Here is a 19,414-nt window from a genome sequence, read left to right as displayed (position 1 = left end):
ACAGGGAACGATGACATGACCAATTTACAATAAAATATAACTTTCAAGTTCTGTTTTGTAGAAGGACGAACACAACACTGAAGCCCCATTGAAGAATTTGAGTTGAAGAGAGAACGGAGGAAATTAAATGCGTCACCTGATTAAAAGGATGCCGTTCGGTGATCGCACTGCTGGTGCCTTTTTATCAACTGTATTTACTGTAATGTCTGGACTAAATCTTTTGAGGAGTCCAATCAGATGCCGCTCCACATTTACGCCCTTCTTGAGAAGGAAACGATTGGGAAAACGTAAATTGCGGTTTCGTTCGCGAGTGGGGGGGGGGGGGGGGCGAGTAAGGCGACCGCCTTAGGCCCTGCGCACGAAGCCCTCAACCAGAGATTACTTTTTTTTTTTTAATATCAAGTATGCACTTAATCGCACGCGCGATCTTCGACTAAAACAGAAATGAGAGAAGAATGTGTTATGTGCCATTCCGTCATGTGATGAGAAAAAGTCCCATTTTTAAGAAAAATCCGCGAGTCCTGCAAGCTATACCGAGGATTTCGCACCCTTCTCTCCTGCTGCCATTTCCCGTACTGCTAAAATCTCCCACTGCGAAAATCTTATCATTTCTTATCTTTTCATTACTGCTGGTGTGAAACAGGCCCCGCGATGTGCCTTTGCGTGAGGCCCCGCACAACCCTAGCACCGGCCCTGGACGCAACGCATGAACCCCGTTCCTTTTGTATGACTGTCAAGGTAACGACATCTTTCATTCGTCGAAGAGAACTTTTAGTGTCCCCTTTAATCGATGATTATTTTTGAACGTGTTATGCGACAAAGTTATGTTTCTAGAGTGTACTAAACATCGGTACCCCACCCTACCCCATCTCATCGTCATCATCTATTGCTGTTGTTGTAAGCATCGGCGACAGCACAGGCGTGTCCCTCATCTTCATTGTGTGATAGCTATACATTCAACTAAACTTCGAACGGCCTGAAAGACCTGCCAAGAACAAAATTGTTGGCTAGAAAGTTCATCCGTTGTCCTCGTGCGTGGTGACGAGCAGACGGTTGAACAAACGCGAAAGTTGCGAACAACCTACCTGCGGCAAGCAATTCAACGTGTCCTTCTTCTTTTCTCCACTTCATTCTTTTATATCTACTCCTCTTTGTTGTCATCTAAATGGTGGATTTCCTTACTTTTTTTAAATATTCGCTTATTTTCTTCGTGTCACATACATTCATTTCTTCGTACATTCTTCCCAATCCAGCGTACGCGCGCGTGTGTGTGCGTGTGTGCCTCGTGTAAAGCACTTACCTCGCGTAATCGAACCCTAGCAAGGGGTATACCTATAGCAGTATATGGCTCAAAGTCTCAGAGCAGTAAGTTTAAAAAAGTATTTGTAATAAGGGTAATCCCCGCCAGTGATGAACTTGGCGACACTAAAAGCAGCTAGCCGGCACATATTTTCACGCAGTTCGTGTTACTGTCAGCACATCGAGAGCAACGTCATTGGAGCAACTCTGTAAGGGAAGACAATGGAGGATGAAATAATGAAGCGCAGATTATAGTGCAGAACTTTTCATCTTATCACTGTTGTCAGTCTTTTAGTGCATGCGAAAAAATAAAATCACGCACAGCGATACCCACTAGTTCATATCACGTGGTTATATTCTATTATGCTGTCACACCCTCAAAACAGAACTTCGTCGCATAGCACGCTGTGCTCCAACAATTGCCACAAATGGTAGGGTTACTATTTTGTGATTCGAAGAGAGAGAGAAGGGCGAACGCCTTTTTGTGTAAATTGTCATATATCCCAAGTGCCTTCCTACATATATATCCAATATATCCAATTGCTCTTCCCCGAAAGTTCTTATGCAGAACGACTTACAAAAACTCGCAACCTCGTTCGTTTTCTTCAAGAAACGGGCCTCGCGGAAAGACCGCTCTAGTGCACCTCTCATCAACAGTGCACCTCCGTCCCATCAGTATCGTTCATCTTGCATATGCCTCACTTTGAACTCGTCAACTCTCTTCTCCCCCCCCCCTTTTTTTATCTCTCTTCTTCAGTGCTGCGGCCACCAACGGCTAGCTACTCTGACACCCCCTCTGTTCTGTTTCCGACGGACTCACACGCCCTCTACTCAGCTTCACCCTTCATCCTCCATCAGTTTTTCTTCCTCTTCTTTTTGGCTATACCTGACATTCTCCAGTAAACATAAACAAGCCCCCGCCACAACTTCCAGTGCCACGAAGACTTCCGGTCCTTCCGCGACTAAGGACGCTCGAAACCAGCCGCCATGCAGAATTATATCTTTCGCTTTCCTGAGTTGTTGGAAACAGGAGGCGTACGCATTTTTGTGGCAATTTGAATCGCCGCCAAAAGGCGTGTACGACCCTCTCTCTCCTCAAAGCAGAATTGTGTGCACACTCTGAAAACAGGACTTCACGACATAACACGATGAAGGCCGACCATTGTGCAACATAACACTGTTATCACTCCTGACTTGCGAAAAGTGCAGGGCGCACGTCCCTGCGTGACACTTCACATAACTGCAGAAATGTGACTAAAAGGCGTACGCCTCCCGTTTTCAACAAATCAGGGTAGAGAACGACTTCATTCGGGGTGAAGATTGGCTAAGAGCATGCTATGCGGTGAAGTTCTGAAGAGTGTTAAAGGAGGCGAGTACAGATTCCGTTTTCCACACTCACACGTCATTCAAGACTGCACTAAATACGGAGACCATCGCCGTATCTTAGATTCGTCACTGGCACACCTAGATAACCGCCATTTCAGCACCAAAAAAATTTCTTGGATGCTAGCCTGTGAGTCACGAAGTACCGGCCATACACGCAGTTATGCAGTTTTTGAAATCATGTGCCCTTCTCGACGCCCTCTCGTTTTTTGCGTGACGCTCGCGCTAAGCACGGACGTCGCTTTCTATCGCTCAAGCTGTAAACTAGGCTTAGTTCTGAAATACTTCTACTGCACCGTTAAGGTCTTCCTTCGGTCCACCCTTGGGCCTGTGGGGTCTCCAGCCTGCCTATGGAGGGCGGGCGAGAGACTCCGCGAGCTCCGGCAAGGCAGGCAAGAGTCTTACGGAGATCCAGAAGTCGATCGCCTGTTGGGCGTTCCCCTCCTGCAAGTCCAACTGGTGCAAATTCACCCGCCGTGAATCCACCAGCTGCAAGTCCACCCGCTGCAATTCCACCTGCTGCAAGTTCGATCGGCGCAAGTTGTGCTGATTTTCAGATGGCAGAGGCAAGTGGCTCTCATAATCCTGAGCTTTCGCACCGTGACTGGTCGGAGACCACAATCCCATACAACCCCGGGAGGGACCCTGTAGATGATGAGATGGGGGACCGCTTTACGTTGGTCACATATAGAAAGAATCGGCCAAAAGGAATACCTGTGCTGTTCAAGCCCGTCGACGTCAGCCGTTCCTTCTGGAAAGTAAACCCAAACGATGTGGCTAGAGACGTCTGGACTGCTGCGCAAGAGGCAATCCCCCACCATCGTATAAACAAGGATGGCAGCTTGTGTGTTTTTGTGAAGTCTGAGGGAGCTGTATCGAACCTCTTGGCGCTTGAGTTTGTAGCAGGGATTGCGGTATCTGTCTCAATACCGTCCTCCTACGTGTCCAATATGGGTAAGATCTATGATGTCCCTCTGGACTATGACAACGGAGACCTTGCCGTATACCTGGAGAGAGAAGGCGTCATCTCTGCACGCCGGCAAGTCCGTCATGTTTACCACGAGGACGGTACCGACAGCTACATTCCTCTTCGGAGCGTTATCCTTACGTTTAAGCCCACCCTGAAGCTTCCCGACAAGGTACACTTGGGATTTGGCACACATGACGTTTATGAGTACGTGGATGGCCCAGTCCAATGTTATAACTGTCAGCGTTTCGGCCATCTCGCGCGCAACTGCCGCTGGCCCACACGATGCAAGATCTGCTCAGGCTCGCACACCCTTCAGGATTGCACTGCGCGGCGTGAGCCAAAGTGCTCAAACTGTGGCGGACCACATGCGGCCTCACACTCTCTGTGTCCTCGGAAGAGATCGGCGATCCAGCGCTTCCAGACGGATGTACTCCCCAGCGTAGGCCGACCTGTGGTCAGTAGTAGCAACGATGCCCCGGTGGAAACAGCGCCATGCAAACAACAAACGACTGCTGCGGCGAAGTCCCGTAAGAGAAAGCGTCGCCCAGGTCGGACTCAGCGGTCTCTGAACCGCAACCAAGAGCCCATGCTAGAGCTGGATGCCAGGACTCCTCTCCCGTCGTCGTCTCCTTTGCGTGAGTCCTATGCTGCTGTCGCAGAGCGGGCCGCGGTCCCCCAGATGAGTACACGTAGGAATCGAGTGACGCCGACCCAGCGACAGCAAGCAAGTCGAATGGCAACGAGTCGTGATGACTCGTCAGCGGTGCTACTTCCCTTGGTCATAGCGGTTCTCAAGGCACTTTTGGCTGCTTTTCCGGGTACTGCGGGTCTACCAGAGGTGCAGGCCTTGCTTGCGACCGAAAGGCTGCTAACAGCAAGGCATGGAACACCTGTATAGGCGGGCTACCCTCCTCCAATGGAATGCGCGTGGTCTGCGCACGAAGCTCCCGGACCTCAAGTTGTTTCTGTTGAAATATCAGACTCCCCTTCTGGCCATAAGTGAAGCATATGTGAAGCCGGACTTTCGTCTTAGTGGCTACAATGTTTTTGGTCTACCCGGCGTGTCAGTGTGGAGAACAGTGCTCTGTGTGCGGCGTGACTTGACTGTAACGCAGATACACCCGGTGGGGCCACTGCCGTTCGACCTTGTGCATTGCACAGTTCAGCTTGGAAGAACTACATTGTCTGTTCTAAGTATGTATGCTCCGCCGTCCGTCCCGGTGACAATGCATGACTTACGGTCGGCTCTTGGTGGATTGGGTGCTCCATCGCTTGTAGTTGGTGACATAAATGCGCACCATCCTATGTGGGGAAGCCGTAAGCGCGATGGCAAGGGGTCTCTGTGGTGCGACGTCATTGAAGATCTTGACCTCTGTGTCTTGAATGATGGGTCTCCAACATTCTTGCGTCGAGACTTCTCGACGGACGCACTAGACGTTTCGCTCTGTTCCAGGGATCTTTTTCCACATGTCACTTGGAGCACGGATTTGGACGGCAGAGGCAGCGATCATCTCCCCATATTCCTCTCGTACTCCAAGTACGCGCCCGGAGCAGGCCACATGATCGCTCGGTTGACCAATTGGCAGTCCTTTCGCAACCTGAGCAAGAAAGATGTGCAGGCGGGAATGACAGCAGAGGAAATTACTCATCTCATTGTGCGGTGCATAACGTCGTCCACTACGACTGCTAAGGTCGCTGCTGGTCATGCAGGTACAGATCCAGTAGTGGAGCGTTTGCGTGCTTATAGGAGACGGGCGGAGCGAAAGGCTCGGCGATCTGGCCAACTCACGGATGTTCAGGATGCCCGTCGTGCAAACGTAATGGTACAAAAGGCCCTGAAGGCCGTGGACATACGAAGATGGCGGCAGTTCTGTGCGTCTCTGACCCCTTTTACCAGTACTGCGAAGGTATGGCGCGTTGCTCGAAGTCTCCGGGAAGCTCCTCCGGCGAAGAACCCTCTGCGATCTCTGTCTCTCTCGATTTCCAAGCCCGAGAAGGAAGTTGCATACGAATTTTGCAAGACCATAGCAGCGAGCTCCGAGGCGGCGAAATGTTCAGGCTTTCAGGAACATGTTGTGCAGCTACAGCGCGCCATTAGCCAAGCTCCTCTATCATCGGACCCCGACATGGATGCAGACTTCACGGTTGCAGAACTCAAGGCGGCCCTGGCGTTTTCTCGGAAAAAGTCGTCACCTGGTCCGGACTTGGTCACCTATGCTGCGCTCCGTAACCTGAATGACACATGCCTTCTGGTCCTCTTAGAGATCTACAATAAATCATGGAGGGATGGACAAGTCCCTGCTCAGTGGAAGGAGGCCCTAGTGGTTCCCATACTGAAACCTGGAAAACACCCCTTGGACCTGGCGTCTTTTCGGCCTGTCAGTCTTACCAGCTGCCTAGGGAAAGTTCTGGAGCGCATGGTGCTGCACAGGCTCGAGTGGTGGCTTGAGAGGAGATGTGTTTTCCCCCAGGAAATGTCAGGCTTCCGTAGGCATCGTAGTTCAATGGATTCGGTGATGGATTTGGTCTCTACTGTTGAGGAAGCGAAAGCCCGGAGGCAAATCGTGATGGCTGTCTTCCTGGACGTCAAGCGGGCGTATGACACCGTAAGTCACCCCGGTGTTCTGCATGCGCTACTTCGGTCGCAAGTGCCTGGAAAAGCGCTTGCATGGCTTTCCGACTTCCTGAGCCAAAGGCAAATTTTTGTCAGAACAGGCGAGGGTGACACAGAAAAGACTGCTGTTCCGCAGGGTGTCCCGCAAGGAAGTGTCCTAAGCCCGTTACTATTCAATATCGTCATGGTTGATCTCAAAGAATGTCTACCGAGGAGAGTAAATCTCTCCATATATGCGGACGATGTGTGTATCTGGACTGTTGGAAAATCCCGGCCGGCAATTCAACATCGGTTGCAAAGAGCACTGGATGCCATCAACAACTTCTTCTTGAACGCGGGGATGGATATCTCCACCGAAAAAAGCGCTGTCCTTCCGTTTACTCGAAGAGAGATGCGGAGGTTCCAACTGCGGATTGGGGATTGCCCCCTCATACAAGTCAAGTTTCACAGGTTCCTGGGTGTTATCCTGGACCGCAACCTGTCGTGGCGAAGGCACATTGACTTCATCATCTCAAAGGCTCAGCGCTGGGGGAATGTGATTCGCCACTTTGCCGGCGTGCGCTGGGGCTGCACTGAGCGGGATCTTCTTGTGCTCCACAAAACTCTGGTTCGCGGCTCCCTGCTATACAGCTTGCCCGTATTGCACGGTATATCAGCCACGTCTGAGCACAAGCTTCGGTGTACACTGGCACGCAGCCTGCGGACGTGCCTTGGTGTCCCGCGCAGCGCTGAGACACGGATGGTGATCGCCGACGCCGGGGAAATACCCATCGATGTCCTCCGCCGAAGAGAAACCATCCGACACTACCTACGGTTGCTCGCTCACCACCGGCGTCATCCTCTGGTTCAAAAGCTACGTAGGCGGAAGAACAGTAAACTCTCGCTATGTGTTACAGCAACATCTGGAAACATCCCTGACTTCACTGTTGCCCCGACCGCCCCTTCAGTGGCACCATGGACACTGCCGAGCCCATCCCTCTCGACACACATCCCTGGCCTCCTGGGGCCGAAGAGCCAGATCCCCGTTTCGGTTCTCAAGCAGTCTACTTTGGAAATGATGGATACAAACTACAGAGGCCGCACGGCTGTGTTCACAGATGGTTCGTCTACGTCGGATGGCTCCTCCGCTGCCTTTGTCATACCGGAGGAGTCACTATCATGTGGGTTCCGCCTGTCACATCGCACTTCGTCGACCTCTGCGGAGCTGTATGCCATCTTGTTATCTCTAAAGTCTGTCTCAAAGTACCCTCCCCGTTCCTGGGTGATATACACCGACTCAAAATCAGCCCTGCAATGTGTAGGAACCATGGGCATCCGCGGCTCGTTGGCCCCGGTGGTTGTTAGTATCCTGACGGCGCTCAGGGTTCTCGGCGAACAGGGACACCGGGTGACGCTACAGTGGGTCCCCGGCCACACCGGCATTCAGGGCAACGAAGAGGCAGATTTGGCGGCTGCTGCGGCCCACCGTATCTCCAGAGCCCTGCCCATTATCCTCTCCAACGGGGATAGGCGCTCCTACTTGTCTGCGTTGGTGTCACCCTTGGCCCGCCAGCAATGGCTGCATGACATCGCTCAATGGTCGCTCCTCCATGCAGTGGACCCGTCATTATCATTTAGGATGCCAGGTGGCTTCCCTCGCAGCTTTACGACACTCCTGCGCCGTCTACGACTCAACGTCGCCTTCACCCCTGCGTTCCGTGCTAAGCTGGGTTACAGTAACACGGCGCTGTGCCTAGCTTGCCGCACCCCAGCTACGATCCCCCATATCATCGAGGACTGTGAGCGGTACACGTGTGAACGCCGGGTACTTCGACGCCAACTTGAACTCCTCGACCATAGACCATTCAGCTTGTCCAAAGTACTTGGCCCATGGAGCTCCCCTGAACATCAGTGCCGGGCTCTTCGCTCCCTTTTCGTTTTCATGCAGGCCACTGGACTCCTTGAAGAGCTCTAAACAGAACTCCGACCTGTCGTTGCTTCATTCTCACCATAATTCATCCTCTCATATTAACCACTGTGAAATGGGGTAGTGTCCTGTGGCTACCACGGGGAAACATCCCATGTCATCATCACTTCATTTATTGTTGTTGTTGTAGGCGACGCCCTCTGAAGTCTTCGTGTTTCTTGGCTACTCTCTTAAGGACACATTGTCTAAGGGATTGTCTAACAAGGAGTACACTCTGCAGTGTGATGAAGGCCGTTGGTAAATTTAGTCTATGTTTATTTGCACTCTTATCTCATTTACTGGACTCATTCATCAGGCAGAGCTTGCTCGTTCCTTTTTGTGGTTTGGTTTGTTTAGTGTTTCTTTTTCTTTTTTTATATGTCTTTTTTTTATGCCTAGGTTGGTTCGTCTGTTTCATTTTCTATTCACGAGTTCGGGGGTACCCTGACCCGACTTAGTCGGGTCACGCATCTTCATTTGTTTGTTTTTTATACCTCAATCAATCAATCAATCAATCCACAATCAGAAAAGAGAACGATATCTTTCTGAATGATGTTTAGTCTAGAGCTTTTACTGGGTCACGCACCGTTTTTAGCCAATGCAAAATAAATGCGTGCCACGTTCCGTGCAATGCAAAATGAATCTTTTAACGAAGGCGCTCGAACATAAGTGAAAACAAATTACATGCACCCATGTATTTATAGCTTAGGAAAGGGCTCAGTACGTTGCAACAGGAACCCACTCAAATGGGCGTGGATAATGAATGCAGAAGAATGGAACTTGACCGTTAAATGAGGCAAGCTCCGTCGCTGTCGTGTTTTATAACACGATATATCACGCAGAGAAGGTACAAGAAGTGCGCCGAAAGAGGAAACAACGTCAACCGAGGCTCGAAAACGGGAGAGCGAAACTGCTCGCTCCTTTTCTGCCGTTAGAAAGAAATTGTTGAACGACGTCGTCGCAAACAGGAAAATGGAACGGACGAGCTCTGTCAGCTGAAGACCTTTTCTTTTCATCTTTTTCACTTTTTTCGAGAACCAAATCGGGATTTTAGACGACGTGAAGACGAATAGAAAATTGGTGGTCGTTTGCATTTATGGTTCGTTGTTTCTATCGTTTTGTTTTTCTTTTTTTAAAGAATAATTTAGCCATTGGGCACGTTTTGTATAAGAGCTCCGTCGAAGGTTCCATCCTTATAGCTTTATTATTATTTTTAGCTTAATAGGTTCTTGGAAGTCGACAAATCGGCTTAGGCTCGAGGCTGCCTTTGCGTGATGAAAAGTAAAACGATTGTGGATATCTCAAAGAGATGACGCGGAAAATACAGAACCACGGTGGGTGATCCCCAAAAGAGATGAAATTTAATTATGAGGCGGGCTTTCTTTGAGAACGCTCTTGTGTGCCTGTTTGGTTCGCTGTCGTTTCGCGATTTCTGGATCGTCCCAGCAAATGCTCCCATGCTTAGCCACACTAGCCACACAAGGTCTTCGATTATCCATTGAGTTCTTGATGGCTACCGGTTTGCTGCAGACATTTTAGTCGCACGGTGTGGATTTTGCTATTGTCCGTTTTGTTATTTTGCCATTTATGTGCGGATGGCGCCTCCGTGCTGATGATACTGCCTTTTGATATTGAACCTCGGTGCTCCTTTTTCTGATTTTCTTCAACACAGCCAGACGGGGTGTTTCACTAGGGACTGTGTATATGTTGGCAGAACTGGAATGTAGTTGTCGGAAGACATCGAACATGGGTAGTGCCTTTCAGAGATACCTCCAGGATTTTCATTTCGAGGGAGTGATTGGTGTCCGGTAGGGGGGTGTGATGCCCATATCTGCTGCTTCTGTGGCGTTTTTGGCCTTTGTAGACGGTATTATAGGGTATGCTATGAGATCTTTGGGGGTGTTAGAGTGTGCGGGGGTGCTGGGAAAATCCCTGGTGCCTTTCACATTCATTCGGACGCGTCTGTCTCCGGTGTATGCCTCGCCAGCCATTTGCACGTGTGTGTACGCTCTTAAAACAGAAATTCCCTGCATAGCACACTCTTAGCCAACCATAATCCCGAATGACATCGTTCTGCCCCCTGATTTGTTGAAAACGGTAGGCGTACGCCTTTATGTGACACTTAAGCTGTTATAATTGTCAGAAAAGGCGTACACCCCACGCTTTCCATAGATCATGATCTGAGCAATAGTTGGCCTTCACCGTGTCATGTGGTGAAGTTCTGCGGTACCGGTTCGAATCCCGGTACCGGCTGTGCTGTTTGGGGTTTTTCATGGGTTTTCCTCAGACGCTTTCAGGCATATGTCGTCACAGTTTCCTTAGAAGTCGGCCCAGGACGCACATTCCCCCAGGGCGTCAGTCGTGACGTTGCCCACGTCTGTGAGGCCGACAACGGCGAGCCCTTTCCTCATCACCACCACTGTTTTAAGAGTGTATGTGCTGGTCATCCATTTCATTTCCACGTTTATGTCGTCGCCGTCGTAATATATTCGTTGTTGTTTTCCGTACGCTGAACAACAAAGCGAACGCCCGTCCGGTGCACGGTACTCGCATGGATAACCGATCACGACTTCAATCAACCCGGCTGTTACACAGCTAGTCCACACTGAGCCCACAAATGGTACATTCCCCGAACGTTCCACAACCGTCGCACACATCTGAACGATGGTGAGTGGTACTTATAGCGTGTAGGGAAGGTTTCTGAGCAGTATTTTTTTTAAATAAACGCTTTCACTCCATGCAATGACGCCCGGTAGTATTCAGAACCACGGGCAGCCTCTAATTTTTCCCGTCTATAGTACATGCTACCGGAAGACGTTTGTTCATTTTATGCTAATTATTACAAAACGTCCTCCAAGCATAGCCTTAGTGTACGTAGATTTTCTGTTCAGTAGCGATGAAACTCCACAATCATCGTGATCAAATAAAGCTGTTGTTGTTGTTGTTTCTGTTCACAGTATATTTAATCTACTAATATACACGTATAATCAAGCACCTCCATGTACAGTACATTGTTTCATTTCCCCATTCATCACCATTAATTTATCTGTTGTCGTTGTTGTTGTTGTACACGGATTTGCGATATTTGAATGTTGGTACCTATCAGATAAAAAAGGTAGGAAGAAGGCTTGGGGGGGGGATATGTTTATTGAGAAAAAGAAAAGAAAGGGAGGAAAGGTTAACATCAAATGGCTTGATTAAATCTTCAACCACAACAAATGTCTTCGCATTTCAGTTTACTTACTCGTTTTGGAGCTAACAACCGAATTTGCTTCGGTCCCGTTAGTTATTTCTAACATGTTCCTTTTTCTGTTGGGTGAAGGAAACCAGCTTTGCAATGCTTGAAAGCGATTTTCCGAATACGTAGTTATGTGCAGTTTATTTATTTGCACCTTTATATATAGGCTACGTTTACTCACATGGGGCACGAATGGGGTAGAGTACCGCCCCTGGCGATGAAACTCCCCAATCATAAGTTATCAAAATAAAATTGTTACTTGCTCCCATATGTGTGGAAACAGTGGATAGGAATGCGAAATTTCCTTTAATGCACGCTCTCCAACTTTAATCCCAAAGATGATTTCCCGAAAATATAGGCAACGTGCTCGTGCGAAGAAACTGGAGACACCTATCCACAGCAAAGGCAAGTGATATTTCTAAAGCTGGCTCTATGCACTTGAGCCGGGCCGGAGTGTTGGTTGCGCGCGTCGCGTTGATTCCTTCGTGCATGCCTCCGAAAAATATATCATGAATACCACGGTGTAGGAAAACCGAGAGGTATCACGGACAACTATATCATGATAAAGTACAAGCTTGTCTGACCCCTGTCTCTGCTCTGAAAAATATACTATAGTTGTTACGTACAGCGTGTCGGCAGCGTAGATTCCACACCGGTCGCGGCTACTGTCTCGAGGAACCAAATCATTTTTTTTTCTGTGTATTTCTAGGCAACATAAGACTAAGCGTCACACCTCATTATGCGGCACACTCCATAAACAGAACTTCAATTCATAGCACGCTAAAGGTAAACCGGCATTCAGATTGATATCGTTATCGCTGCTGCTTTGAGGATAGATCAAGTCGTATGCCTTTTCATGCAACATAACCGCATCGTGTCACAGAAAAGGCGTACGCTCAGAAGACAGGTGGGAGAACGCTATCATTCGGAATGATATTTGGCCATAGGAGCATGTTTCACGATGAAGTTGTGTCTTTAAAGTGTATCACCTAATGTGGGATGTGGAGCTGTAAGGTTGTATCGCATGACGCGATAGTAAGATTATTTCGCAAATTTACCCTCGCAATATACGTTATACTTGTTAGCACATTACATTTACCACGAGATAAGATATTATATCGCATGGTTCCCTTTCATCGTTCTCTGGTTCCAGGGTTCGATTTGGTGTTCGCTAAATGATTTCATTGCTGACTCCATTTCGTTCCTGAGCGTTAGTAATGGTGATGGCATTCCCGATAAGCCTGCTTCTGGGGAATGAACCCTGGGGCGTCCAGATACATGAAAAACGCGCGCGAAGCATTTTAGCCACGAAGCCGCTAAAACTATTATCTGTGGACTGCGTGGTGATAAACTTAGTCCGCTAGATATTCGCCGGCCATGTGAAGAGAACTTGAGCCGTATCGAAGGGCTCGAGCGCCTCCGTGATAAAGATATGTGCGTGAACATTCTAGACAGCGAGAGTTAATTATTTAAACGCTTATGCGCCCACTTGTATGTTAGCGATTTTATAAGAATCGAAAGTATCTCCTAATGTGTGCCCCACAATGACTACCGTATCGAATCGCTTAATTAACGTACTCTTTTTTTTACCCCAAAAAATTGTGCTTTAGAAGGAGTGCGTTAATTTTGCGAGGAAATAATGGGATCTCTATACGTTCAAGATATATTCAGCAAGCGTTATAATCAGAAGCATTCGATTTTGCATCTGTGGGATACGGAGCCCCTTGCGACGAGTTTTAGTGGAACGGACGCCGCTTCGACTGCGACTGCGCCATCGTGGCGACACTTACCAGCGATGAAAATAATTCAATGGGTCACACGCTTCGTACGGTATTGCGCAGTCTTTTGTTTCCCTACGTTTAATTTCAATAATTTCACGAATTGGAAATAAATGATCGTCCACAGTGAAGCGTTTTCGTGCAATTCAGGAGGTTTTCCCAAAAACAGGGGTCGCGCCTCGTGCACCGCGCCACGCCGCCGCCGCTGGTGATTTTCGGTATGCCACAGCAGCCGCCGCCGTTTCCAAACCGGCGCGCCAAGTGCCTCTTCGCACCTGTTTTCGGAGGCGAAAATGCGCATTGCGGCCCTCTCGCAAAGTCGGATTTGCGTTTGTCTGCTTGTAACGACACAGAAACTATTCAAATTTAAAGGCACGACGTATATACACCAAGCTCACGCACGTATTCGCCGATTTACTGATCGCGTCGACGTTAGGTTACGGTTTTTGACTTGCGTTTGTTCGCGTCGTTGACGCCGGTGGTGGTGGTGAAATGGTCATGATGCCACCACCGGTCAAAGTTCCATCGGCGCCACAGGGGTGACATAAATACGCCATTTTTGTAACTACCCTCAAGCGGGTGCTTCCTGCAAAACCGCCACCTTGTCCTGGTCACACATCATAGAAGACGTCATTTTGAGGTCACGTGACTTTGTTTACATGTCGTTTTACCACTTGCCAACATATTCCCGTCGGCATAAAGCCAAGAGATGAACGTATTTTGCCAGCGTAACACTATGCTGTGCTTCTTCCGCGACCTGGTAGCCCATTTCTCCTTAATTTATGTACTACAGCGCATCGGCTCAGTGAGTCTTAACGCGCGGTAGTCATCACATCTTTGGAAGTCGTCAAGAGTACGAGGCCTTATGTACAAAACTGGACGTTTTGCTGCGAGATTATCAGATAAAAATATTTACCGTGGTCGGACGACGTCCAAAACGTCGCGTAGGAACAAGAAACGCGTTGTTTACAAACGGGTTGGTCACGTGTGCGTTGACGTTTGCTGTTACGTGCGAACAGGACCTGTCCAGGATGCATTGCGTTCGCCCTGCACGCTTTCGTCTATGGAGCAATATATTAGATGCCACCCCTGTGATCGGCGCACCCGTCTACGGTCGCCATCTTGACTTCACAGGACGGCTTCATAAAGGGCTTCCTTTCACGTTTAGTGACGTATCAGTTTCCAACTAGGCGGGCTGCGCTCTCATTGGGTGACAGCGATATGGAGTCGGAAGTGTTCCAGGGAATCGAATAAGATTCCCTGGAACACTTTAATTATACGAGTTAATTATTACTTCAATTATACGAGCATCTTAAATCTAATAGCATTTCTTTCTTCGCTTTTCTTTCTGTACGTGACGTACGCAGATTTAACAAAAAAACATCTGTGGGATGCCTGGGTGCTGCTGTAAGGGGAACTCCTTGGTGCAATATACATTTACTGTAGGCAGCCTTTTCCAGCATGTGTTTCGCGGTGGTAGAAACATCATGACTCTGGTATTGGCATTCACGGTGCATGGTAGTCATGACATTGCGTCAGTTTTCTGCCAGTTGAATAAACAAAGGCACCGTTCGATGGTGATTTTAGGCGTTGCGGAAACTTGATGACGATCACGATAGTTTGGCCTCGGTTATCAGCCGCGAGGACATAAGAGGAAACGTGGGCACGATCCAAATGTAGAAGCTCGATATCGGACGTCTTCGAATCTGTGATGTCTATTTACAATGCACAATCTTCCACCTTTCTGAAACTCGGTACGTCAATGTTGGAGGGCTTTGTGAATCGTGCAGGTGGATGCACAATTGTCCTAAAGTGTCTCACATTACCGGCTGACACGATCCGTTTCAGCGGAAAGCTGGGGAAGAACTGGTACTAAAAGAACGCGGGGCGACAACACATTTGGTCGCGCGCTCTCGGTGCAGGATTGGAAAATCCTTTTCGCAAACAGCCAAACAACGCAGGCACTTGTTCTCCTTGCTTCGGTTTGCCTATCGTCGACAGCTCGCGGCGTAATGCCCATAAGAGAAAGAAAAAAGGCGCTCGAAAGCAAAAAAGGAAGCGTTAGGAGCGTTATCCAACCAAAATAGGCGTGCACGCGCGAAATTTCTCGGCCTCCGAGTGAGGCTCGAACGTGATATTTGCTCGTTGTTGAAAAGATAGACAACTGCTGGCGCGTCCTTTACGCTTATTTCGTCTCCTGCAAAAGGAATGATGTGTGAAAGGAGTGTGGATTCAAATTGCAACATACAGTTCTCCTCTTATGTCTATAATCTTTCCACATCGATCACGCGATACGAACTTATAGCGAAACTTCATTACACACAAATACAGCCGGCACGCATTGTACCTCTTTAGAAGCTCGCGATATGGTGATTCCACGATACATGCTTACGACGATACGATGCCTTTCATCACACATGTCTTAAAGGGACTATGGCGTCTGGAAACTTGTGTATGAGACCGATACGGTAATGTTCGGTACCGCCGCCTGCACGATCTACCTGACCAAAATTTATTTTCCGAGAACAGCTTACATGTTAAATAAACGAGTTTTAAAGATTCGCACTGCCTCCGCACCTAAAGAAGCCCCAGCCATAGTAACGTCATAATGACGTAGGCCAGGCACACCAATGGTTACCAATGTTTTTTTCATCAGCTCCACTTTGCCACCATCTCAAGGTGCTCCTGCTCCATCTTGCCACAACTGAGTGCTCACAAATATGATGACGATGATGATGGTGGTGGTGGTGGTGGTGGAGAAAAAATATGAAGACGTGAGCCGGCTTACTCTGGGTCAAGCCACTTCAGGTCTAGTACAAAGATCCAGACTAGCAAAAAAAGAAAAAGAAAAAAAACCTTCTAAACCAACACACCACATGTTCAATACAACGACAAAGGTCGAGCACCTATCTTGAACAGAAATGTGTTGGCCAATGGGACATTGAGTTGTAGTCTGTTAAGCAAAGTTTCAAGCGACCGGGACATCCGGGGAGGGATTTGGTAAGAAAGGTTCGGGTCAATTCTGTGCAGCAGCGACGTCGGCTCTGCAGAGGTCGACCACTGGCTCCTAACTGAACGGCGCTGGATGACGCACAACATACGTTTTGCATCCTCAGGAGTGAAATATATCGTTTGCGCCGGACCGCGTTGGTGAGCAGCACGTGCTCCTCTGTCCGCAGCATCATTCCCAGCAAAGCCGATGTGACCGGGGATCCACTGGAGCTCGATCGTGTGCCCTTTTGCGACAGCGGCGTTGTGCAGCTCCCCGCAACTTTAACTTGAAAGCGGCCTCGACCGGTGGAGCGGGAGCAGAGACAGCCCAGTGGGACTCAGCTGAACTGTTCGACATGGGAGAGCGTGTTTCGGAATGCTCACTAGCGGTGTAGGGGTGTCTGTTGTTACTCAAACACTTCGAAGGCTGCCGTTGGCTTTTCAAGATGCTGTGATGAAATGTGTGATGCACTTCTGCCTATCCTCGTTTATTTCGTTCCAAGTTCATGCAGCATTACCGAAATTCCATTCGGGTGCACAAGATCGTTCGTCGCTGCCAACACGCCCACGCCTCGGACATCAACGATATTAGAGATATCACCTAACGCGCATCTCCATAAACAACGCAAAACAATCGCGATCTCGATAACAGCATCTTCAGAAAGCAACACCCGCCTTCGAAAACGTTACACTAAAGGGCTAAACGCATGGAGCGTTTTTCCGACGTTTTCAGGACGCGCGCGCGCTCGGCGTGCGTGTGACCTCGTGAAAACCAGTTTTTCAACGCGCGCGGAGGGCGTACGCCGGAATCTGTCGACTACAGATATTCGCGCGCGTCTGGGCGCGTTTTCCGAGAAGTAGACAGAACCATGGCCGTCGTGCGGCAGACAAGGTGGCGTATGAGCAGCTCGCATAAATTTTTGGGACATTATCCATCACACTAAACTTACGTGAACATTTTAATGGTATCTGGAATGAAGGAACGCAGGAACCACAGGAAAGAATAGCAGCTGCATGTTCTAACAGATATTTGTGGTCGACGAATATAGCAACAGTGGCGCGCGTCACTCGCTTCGTACGCGTCCCATGCGTTTCGGGTGGTCGCCTCGCTGGCGTTTCTTCGCCGCGCGTGCAAGGCCATGGCGTACGCGCGACGTTTTGACGCTGAGAAAACGTCCAATGCGTTTCGCCCTTAACAACGGACACCTCTACACCGCGTGTGGAACAGCCCGAAACGCGCTCTCCCAATAGTTCAGCTGAATCCCACTGGGGGTGGCCCCGCATTCAAGTTAAGGTTGCGGGGAGCTGTACGATAAAAGATTATGTCAACGTACGATAAAAGAAGATGATGCGGCATGATCGAGTACGACATGTCGACCTTCACGTGAGTTTGCAGCCTACGGCTGAGCTCACGCTTTATCAGATGATTGTGATCGAGTTCTGCGGCCCAAAATGCCGAGCTATTACCGCTCATTACTCAGGTTGAAGGCTTACAAAAACCCTTCAGCACGCTTCATCCTCGGCAACTACGCTCGCACAGCCAGTGTAAATAAATAATTTGGAGCATAGGTTTAAACATAAGGTGAGTCAGCATGTGCCGCAGGGTAAGACTGCACATAATCTGGACCAAGGGTTCTTGACATGCGCCGTAAATCTGCGATAAACGGTGCTGGAAGCAATATATTTACCTCCCCCACATGGCTACCGTCCTCGGCCGTGATCGAACCCGCGATCCTGAGCTCAACAAGCCAACACGCGCGACACAAAGGCAGTCGTAATCATATAAAGTAGAAATACTTAGACTATGCTATCGAGACGTGAGGAGGGGACCCGGGCATGACCCATCCCGGGGCACGTAATTTCTCTCGCCGGCCCTGCTTTCATGTACCACCAAGTCCATCTTTCACAGGACACTTCTAATGAAGGAATTCAACAGTAACTCCATCGAAAGCATGATAAATTGCAAGATACGATCACCCACGTATTTAACAAACAAAGTGAACAACTGTATTTGTCTATTTTCATTTTTCTTTCTTTTATGGTTTTTTTTATAATAATGTGATCAACGCACAGATCGCTCATCAAAACACTCAGGCGTTGACGGCTTCCAACCGCACAAGCGAGATGCGCTGAACACGACTAGGGCACCTCACCCTAAACAAGGTTTGTTCTAAACAATACGACTCTGGGTTCGCGGCAGCTCGCAGCATTGTGTGCACAACTGCTGCGCCTGAGTCTCCCTCTAGTAGGAATGGAGGAAATAGCAGAGGAACAGCACCATGTGTATAGTGTACTACGCCAGCGAGAGGTGGCGCGGAACGTTGCGCTCCTGAATGCCAGGAGCGCGCAAAAGGGCGGCGCTTTTCAACGTTGCTCTGGTTGTTGAAAATGCCGACTAAAATTGGGACTGAAACTGGCATCTGCCTTGGTGCTTTGATTTTTGGAAAATGGGATTTTTTGGAGCACGCCGAAGTGTGAAGACACGGAAATTTGATACAAAAAGAGGGGCATTCGAGAACCAAGCGGTCGAAAGATAAAAACGAGGTGAACAATTGCAATAAACAATAGCTTTGTCACGTAACACCTCAACCTCCCAACATTAGAAGGGCATTTGGCGCACCGCCATCTAAATCGGCAGTGTATAATCGCAGCAAATCGTTATGTCATCGAGCGAGCTACTTCATAACGCAGATCATCACTCTTCTAAGACGAAGGAATCGTGAGCATGGTGTAGTTATTTCATGAAGCGATATCACGTGCCCCTGTCCCTAATGAGAAACTGAGTGGAACTGATGGTGGGTTGTCCACACCTCATATCGCCTTCCTCCATCATTATCATAATCATTTTCCAGGATATGCTGGTGATGGCCAACTTTCGCCAGGACGTTTTTCGGGTACGGCAGATCGGGTACTTTGTACGTATTCGGTACCACGTCGGAACTCATCCTTATTTTAAATACCTGTCAACTCATTTATAACCTATTTTCCACTCCGCCCACTTTTCTTTTTATATTACTGTGTTGTCTCATCACCTCAGCCAGCTTATTCAGACTGATGCGGCGCGCTAGTAATGCGATTTCATGCTGGAGTGCAGGAAGAAACACACAGGACTAAAAGACAGAGTACTTATGTCTGCGTCAGCTGTCTTTTAGACCTGTGTGTTTGTTCCTGCTCTTCAGCATGGAATCAGTTTGTT

The 19,414-nt window shown here is 48.8% G+C and overlaps 1 protein-coding gene across 3 annotated transcripts in view; it reads right to left on the bottom strand.

The window, feature by feature from the left end:
• Positions 1-19,414, bottom strand: part of LOC135396642 (uncharacterized) — a 502,925-nt gene that overhangs the window by 384,244 nt on the left and 99,267 nt on the right. The window lies entirely within an intron of this gene.

The sequence above is a fragment of the Ornithodoros turicata genome, chromosome 6 (genome assembly GCF_037126465.1).
Source record: "Ornithodoros turicata isolate Travis chromosome 6, ASM3712646v1, whole genome shotgun sequence".
NCBI lineage: Eukaryota > Metazoa > Arthropoda > Arachnida > Ixodida > Argasidae > Ornithodoros > Ornithodoros turicata.
This window is presented reverse-complemented; position numbering and strand designations above follow the sequence as displayed.